The following is a 6,727-nucleotide window of genomic DNA, read 5'->3' on the forward strand; positions in this document are numbered from 1 at the left end:
TTTCATTCTTTCCCATTCACTTTGAATGGCTGGACATTTTTGACCGGGAACACTACAAGTGTGACTTTGTGCCATTTTGTACAAAATAAAAGCATTTAAAAGCAAACTACCTGATTAAACATTAAAGTACACTAGTGCGAAAAACAGTGCACATTTTCATCAGTTTTTATTTAATATTGTGAAAATTATACATAAATAATGCTTTTTTCACTCAAAAAATGAGGTGCCTACTCTCAGATAAATGAGGCCTACGATTAATCAGAAGCAAATATAAATACAAAACTAGTCCTAAATGAAAGATGAGAAGTTGACAAAAAGATTGAATCCAATCTTTGTTGATAATATAGCATAATGAGTGATTTATAAGCATTTTTTGAGGCCGGGTCATTTTTGCCCAGGAACATCACAAGTGTAACAAGGTGAAAAATCTCCCCCAGAAAAGTATGAAAATTATAAAAAAAGAAGTAGTTATACCCTTTCAGTCCAATGCGATAACATTAACTAGTATTTTCTGGAAAAATATTTTTTTTTCAGAGCAAAAATAACCCGAACACCACATGAGGGTTAATGCACTTGTCACTTACATTAATTTGATAAATTTAGTTTCTGCTTGACATATTCTCAGACTGACCTTCAAAAGTGAACATCGTCCATTCTCACAGGCTTTCTATCTGTGTAGTGTAATTTAGAAACTGCACCTTGGACCTTCAAACTCACAAATTAAGCATACATAAGACATCACAGATTGAGAGGTTCTGTTTCACATGGCCATGCACTGAAGGTTAGATTCAGAGTCAGTTAGATGTTTTGAACCCTTCCAAAAGACCACCTCATTGGTGAATTTGCTCTGACAAAGTAACTCCCTTTTCTCTGTAGGAACCCTCGACCAAAAATGACTAGCAGATTAATGACTTATATATATAAATGATGTGGGAGAGAGAGAGAGTATTTCCTGTACAGTGTTTTTTTTTTTTGTGGAAAAATAACAATATATGGGGAGGAGGAGGAAAGAACAGAAAAATGCATTGTGTGTGCAAGTCCTTGTTCCTTGACTTCCATGTAATGCAAATTAGTAAGAGAATGTCCTTTCTGGTATTAACATGGATTTGAAATAAGAGAGGTACATAATTGGATGTAAATAATGGGCAAAACCCAAAAGAAATAATTCTCAAGTAATAGAGTAGACAAAAGTGCACAGAAAATTAATTGTCCAGTATGGGAAGTAATTAAATTGGACATGGCCAAAGTCACACAAGGATTAATGTTGGATGGATTCTAGTAAGTGCTAAAGGTTTTATGCACCCTTAGTTTAAGCCATTCACAAGGCCACCAAATAATGTGTTCATTGTACTTGGCCAAGAGACTAAACCCAAGAAGCCTATTTATCCTCTATGACTTAAATAAGTGCTTTCACACAGTCAGTGAATTGAGTTGTCATGGATTTTACAAGTATTTTTTATGCCAGTCAGTAACTGTTCATTTATACAGCCTGTAATAGCAGTCACATTTTGCGTTACAAGTAAAAAAAACATTTTTAATTGTTAAATTCTAGAGATAAATATTGATAATAAGTTCTTTCTTGAGCACCAAATCAACACATTAGATCAAGTGACAGTGAAGACCGGAGTAATGGCTGCTAACTGTAATAATATTTCACAATATTACTGTTTTACTGTATTTTTGGTCAAATAAATGAAAGAGACAAAAAATCTTAAGGACCTCAAACGTTTGAATGGTAATGTGCATACATATTGGCAAAATATTTACAATTCCCTTACAAGGGAACTTCGAACTGCGTCCTCTAGGGGTCGCTATGGGAAACGCCTCGTCGTGACCCCTTGTCTGAAGCATACATTGAAAAACACCAACAACACGTTGGCCGGTGACTGCCCATGACGTCACTACCGGTGCGACTATAGTATAAATAGGCGCCGGCAGAACATGTCATTCTCTTCTTCGTCATCACTGACCGTTTTGTTTGAAGCGTGCATTTCCGAATGGTAAGAGCGATCTATATTCCTATCGTTATGGCGAGCACTAGCAAAGCGTTTAGAGGGTGTGTGCATCCACGTGGTCGTTATTTGACACCTGATGATGCACACGATCTCTGCGTTGTTTGTTTGGGCAAAGAGCATGCACGCGATGTCCTTGAGGGGGCAATCAGCGTTCATTGCGAGCGTATTTTAATGAAAAGCTCCGCTCCTGACCTTCAAAAGTGAACATCGTCCATTCTCACAGGCTTTCTATCTGTGTAGTGTAATTTAGAAACTGCACCTTGGACCTTCAAACTCACAAATTAAGCATACATAAGACATCACAGATTGAGAGGTTCTGTTTCACATGGCCATGCACTGAAGGTTAGATTCAGAGTCAGTTAGATGTTTTGAACCCTTCCAAAAGACCACCTCATTGGTGAATTTGCTCTGACAAAGTAACTCCCATTTCTCTGTAGGAACCCTCGACCAAAAATGACTAGCAGATTAATGACTTATATATATAAATGATGTGGGAGAGAGAGAGAGTATTTCCTGTACAGTGTTTTTTTTTTTTGTGGAAAAATAACAATATATGGGGAGGAGGAGGAAAGAACAGAAAAATGCATTGTGTGTGCAAGTCCTTGTTCCTTGACTTCCATGTAATGCAAATTAGTAAGAGAATGTCCTTTCTGGTATTAACATGGATTTGAAATAAGAGAGGTACATAATTGGATGTAAATAATGGGCAAAACCCAAAAGAAATAATTCTCAAGTAATAGAGTAGACAAAAGTGCACAGAAAATTAATTGTCCAGTATGGGAAGTAATTAAATTGGACATGGCCAAAGTCACACAAGGATTAATGTTGGATGGATTCTAGTAAGTGCTAAAGGTTTTATGCACCCTTAGTTTAAGCCATTCACAAGGCCACCAAATAATGTGTTCATTGTACTTGGCCAAGAGACTAAACCCAAGAAGCCTATTTATCCTCTATGACTTAAATAAGTGCTTTCACACAGTCAGTGAATTGAGTTGTCATGGATTTTACAAGTATTTTTTATGCCAGTCAGTAACTGTTCATTTATACAGCCTGTAATAGCAGTCACATTTTGCGTTACAAGTAAAAAAAACATTTTTAATTGTTAAATTCTAGAGATAAATATTGATAATAAGTTCTTTCTTGAGCACCAAATCAACACATTAGATCAAGTGACAGTGAAGACCGGAGTAATGGCTGCTAACTGTAATAATATTTCACAATATTACTGTTTTACTGTATTTTTGGTCAAATAAATGAAAGAGACAAAAAATCTTAAGGACCTCAAACGTTTGAATGGTAATGTGCATACATATTGGCAAAATATTTACAATTCCCTTACAAGGGAACTTCGAACTGCGTCCTCTAGGGGTCGCTATGGGAAACGCCTCGTCGTGACCCCTTGTCTGAAGCATACATTGAAAAACACCAACAACACGTTGGCCGGTGACTGCCCATGACGTCACTACCGGTGCGACTATAGTATAAATAGGCGCCGGCAGAACATGTCATTCTCTTCTTCGTCATCACTGACCGTTTTGTTTGAAGCGTGCATTTCCGAATGGTAAGAGCGATCTATATTCCTATCGTTATGGCGAGCACTAGCAAAGCGTTTAGAGGGTGTGTGCATCCACGTGGTCGTTATTTGACACCTGATGATGCACACGATCTCTGCGTTGTTTGTTTGGGCAAAGAGCATGCACGCGATGTCCTTGAGGGGGCAATCAGCGTTCATTGCGAGCGTATTTTAATGAAAAGCTCCGCTCTCGTTTGTCTCTCTTTTCGAGGAAAGGGGGGCAGCCATCTGCTTCCCGCGGCTCAGGACCCACCGCTGCTGAGGCACGGAGGAGGATGGGCTCGTGGGGATCGCAGGTGGATCAGGCTGATGAGTTTAAAAAGGGGTTTTCCCTCTCGCACTCGTCGGCTGTGGAGGAGAGTAAGCTGCTGGAGGATGATGTTATTTCTTTAACATCGTTTGATCCGGGGGCCAGTGCTCTGCTGGGTTCGGCCCGGTAAGAGCAAGAGATGTCTGAGGACGGCGAAGAAGCTGAGGCTGAGCCTTCCCAATCCTCCTGCTCTGCGTATGGTGAGTTTTGAGTGTTATCTTTTTACGCATTCATCGATTCTAGCATACGAGTTATGCCAAAATCGAGGCGATGCGCGGAAACGACTATGAGAGGATGCCCCTGTAAAAAAGACGACTGGCTAGTTATCTTTCTATGGGTGAGACGTCCTCTCTTAAAACTCCCTCCTTGTCATCTCGCTTAGATGGCAGGGCATACGCAGCAGCAGGTCAGGCTGTTGCTTCGTTGTGCACAATGCGGTGCTCCAGGCATATTAGGCTGACCTGCTGGAAGACCTGGATAAAGGCCTGATGAGGTAGCTGAGTTTCGCCTCATCACAGATCTCACTCTCTGTGCTACTAAGCATGGCAGCTATAGTAGGTATTGAGAGACATCTGTGGGTGAACCTGGCATATATCGGGATGGAAGAGAGGGGCTTTCTTCTCGATGCGCCGGTTTCGTCTTCCGAATATTCTTGGTTACCTCCGTTGAGACGGTGGTCGAGAAGTTCAGGGAGGCAAAGGCGCGCTCAGTGGCCTTCAGTCCTTCATTTGACGATGGTCCAGGTCTAAGCTCGAACAGCATAGGGGTCCTGGGCCATCTCGGTCTGAGGATCAGAGACGGCCACAGAAGGCTAGTGTCGCGGCTCGCGCTCCTCCCCCGCCTGCGGATAGGGGTAGAAGGAAACTCGGGTCAAAGGGAGGGAGGGAAGACCTCGGGATATGCTCCTCCCCCGCCTGCGGATAGGGTTAGAAGGAAACTCGGGTCAAAGGGAGGTAGGCAAGACCTAGGGATATGATCCAGACAAGGCATCAGCGCTTTCGTCCGGGTCAGAGTGATACTTCAGTATCTACTCATTTCCTTCGGGGGGCTTACATCTGCCCTTAGCTCCTAATTCCCCTGTAACCACCAGCTCTCCACCTGACCAAGGTCTCCGTCTCCTATGCTGGACCTATATGTTTGGTTGGTTCTATGGCTTCATAGTGACCACTTTGCTGATGGTCTGGATTAGAGACTTCTTTGAGTCACCTCTTGAACGGGGCTCCGGCGCGGGAACCATGGTGGGTGAGTATGATCCATTCTATATATATATATACATATGTATATATATATATGTGTTTTTAATGTGCTCGTGGTTATGTGTGTATAATCTTCTGTGAGATTTATTTGCAGCGTTTTCTGGGACCTGTGTGTTTCTGTCATTTTTTAAGGTAGGTCCTCAGTGAGCACCCCTTTGCTTGATTCAGAAACCAGGTGCTCGACTGGCAGTGTTACCTCACTCGTCGATATTGTGCCCAGCCGGTATGATAGCCCTGGTTCCGGCTTCATGCTTCCTGGACCATGTGGCCAGGTCAGAGGCTTCTGCGGGAGCCTTCTTGATCATCAGGCCCCCGGCACGACACTGCAAAAAATTCCTGGATGTCCGGGCTCCGGGATATTCCCTCTTGCTGAGGCATCGAGCGGGAAGTATAGGTGGCATTTGCAAGAACCTTCTTGTGTAATGCTGTCTCAGGCATTGCTCCCCTCGCCTTAGAGGGTCGTATTTGAGCTTGCCTCTCCCGTTTGGCCCAGTACCTCCAGGTATCTGTGATCAGATGCCTGGAAATTTAAATCCATGCTATGGTAAGTGCACACGCTAAGCTCTGTGCACTTTCTGAAACCCACATAGTGGTAAGTGCTCACATTGAACACTTTGCGCACTTTCTAAAATCCACAGTAGTGGTAAGTGTGCACGCTGAGCACTTTGCGCACTTTCTAAAATCCACATAAGTGGTAAGTGTGCACGCTAGACTTTGCACACTTTCTGAAATCCTGTAAGGTAAGGGTTACGCATTATAGCTTCGTTCCCTTTCTCTGAGTTGGTAAGACCCCGGTACCTTGGGCTCCACTCAACCAGTGTGTCTCTATTTTTGAGACACTTGGAAGTATCGCTCCCCTCACCATTGAGGGTTACTATGAGCATGCTGCTTCCTATCGAGCCTCCTCTCACGTGAGAGTTGAGTTCTCTGTTTTCCCAGAGCACCTGGAACCAGTAGCATCAGGTGAACTAGGCCCTTCCAAATCAGAGTTTTTGGCTAGCTTGTAGTACACTTACCTCTGATTCTAACGATCATGCTGGGCAAACCCCCTCTCTCGTTGAGAGCTGGGTCTGTGTTCCCTCAGCTAGGTAACTTTACTGCTGGCAGTTCCAGTATTGGAACATGCGGTAGGTCGAGCTCCCCTCTCGTGTGAGAGCTGGGTGTTTGCCCCCTCAGCTAGAGATTTACTGCTAGCCATTCCAGCTTTATATCTTAGATCGAGTTGGTGACTCTCAAACATATTGGGTTTGGTATGCACCATTCCATCTATGAGCTGCTCTTTCAGAGTGCCACGAGAGCCCCCTTAGAACGGTATCCTAAAATCCATGTTATGGTAAGTGTGCACGTGAAGGCTTTGTGCACTTTCTAAAATCCACATTGTGGTAAGTTCGCATGCTAGTTCTTTGCGTTCTTTTCTAAAATCCTGTATGATGAGGGCTTTGCGTGGTTGCTTCGTGCCCTTTCTTGAGCTGGTTTAAGCCCCGTTCACCTTGGGCACCACTCCACTTAGGTATCCTAGGATACCTACTTTAACAGGATGTGGCCACTAGAGGTCTGTTGAGACAGTTCCTTT

The sequence above is a fragment of the Sinocyclocheilus grahami genome, unplaced genomic scaffold, assembly GCF_001515645.1.
Source record: "Sinocyclocheilus grahami isolate Dianchi unplaced genomic scaffold, SAMN03320097.WGS_v1.1 scaffold550.1, whole genome shotgun sequence".
NCBI lineage: Eukaryota > Metazoa > Chordata > Actinopteri > Cypriniformes > Cyprinidae > Sinocyclocheilus > Sinocyclocheilus grahami.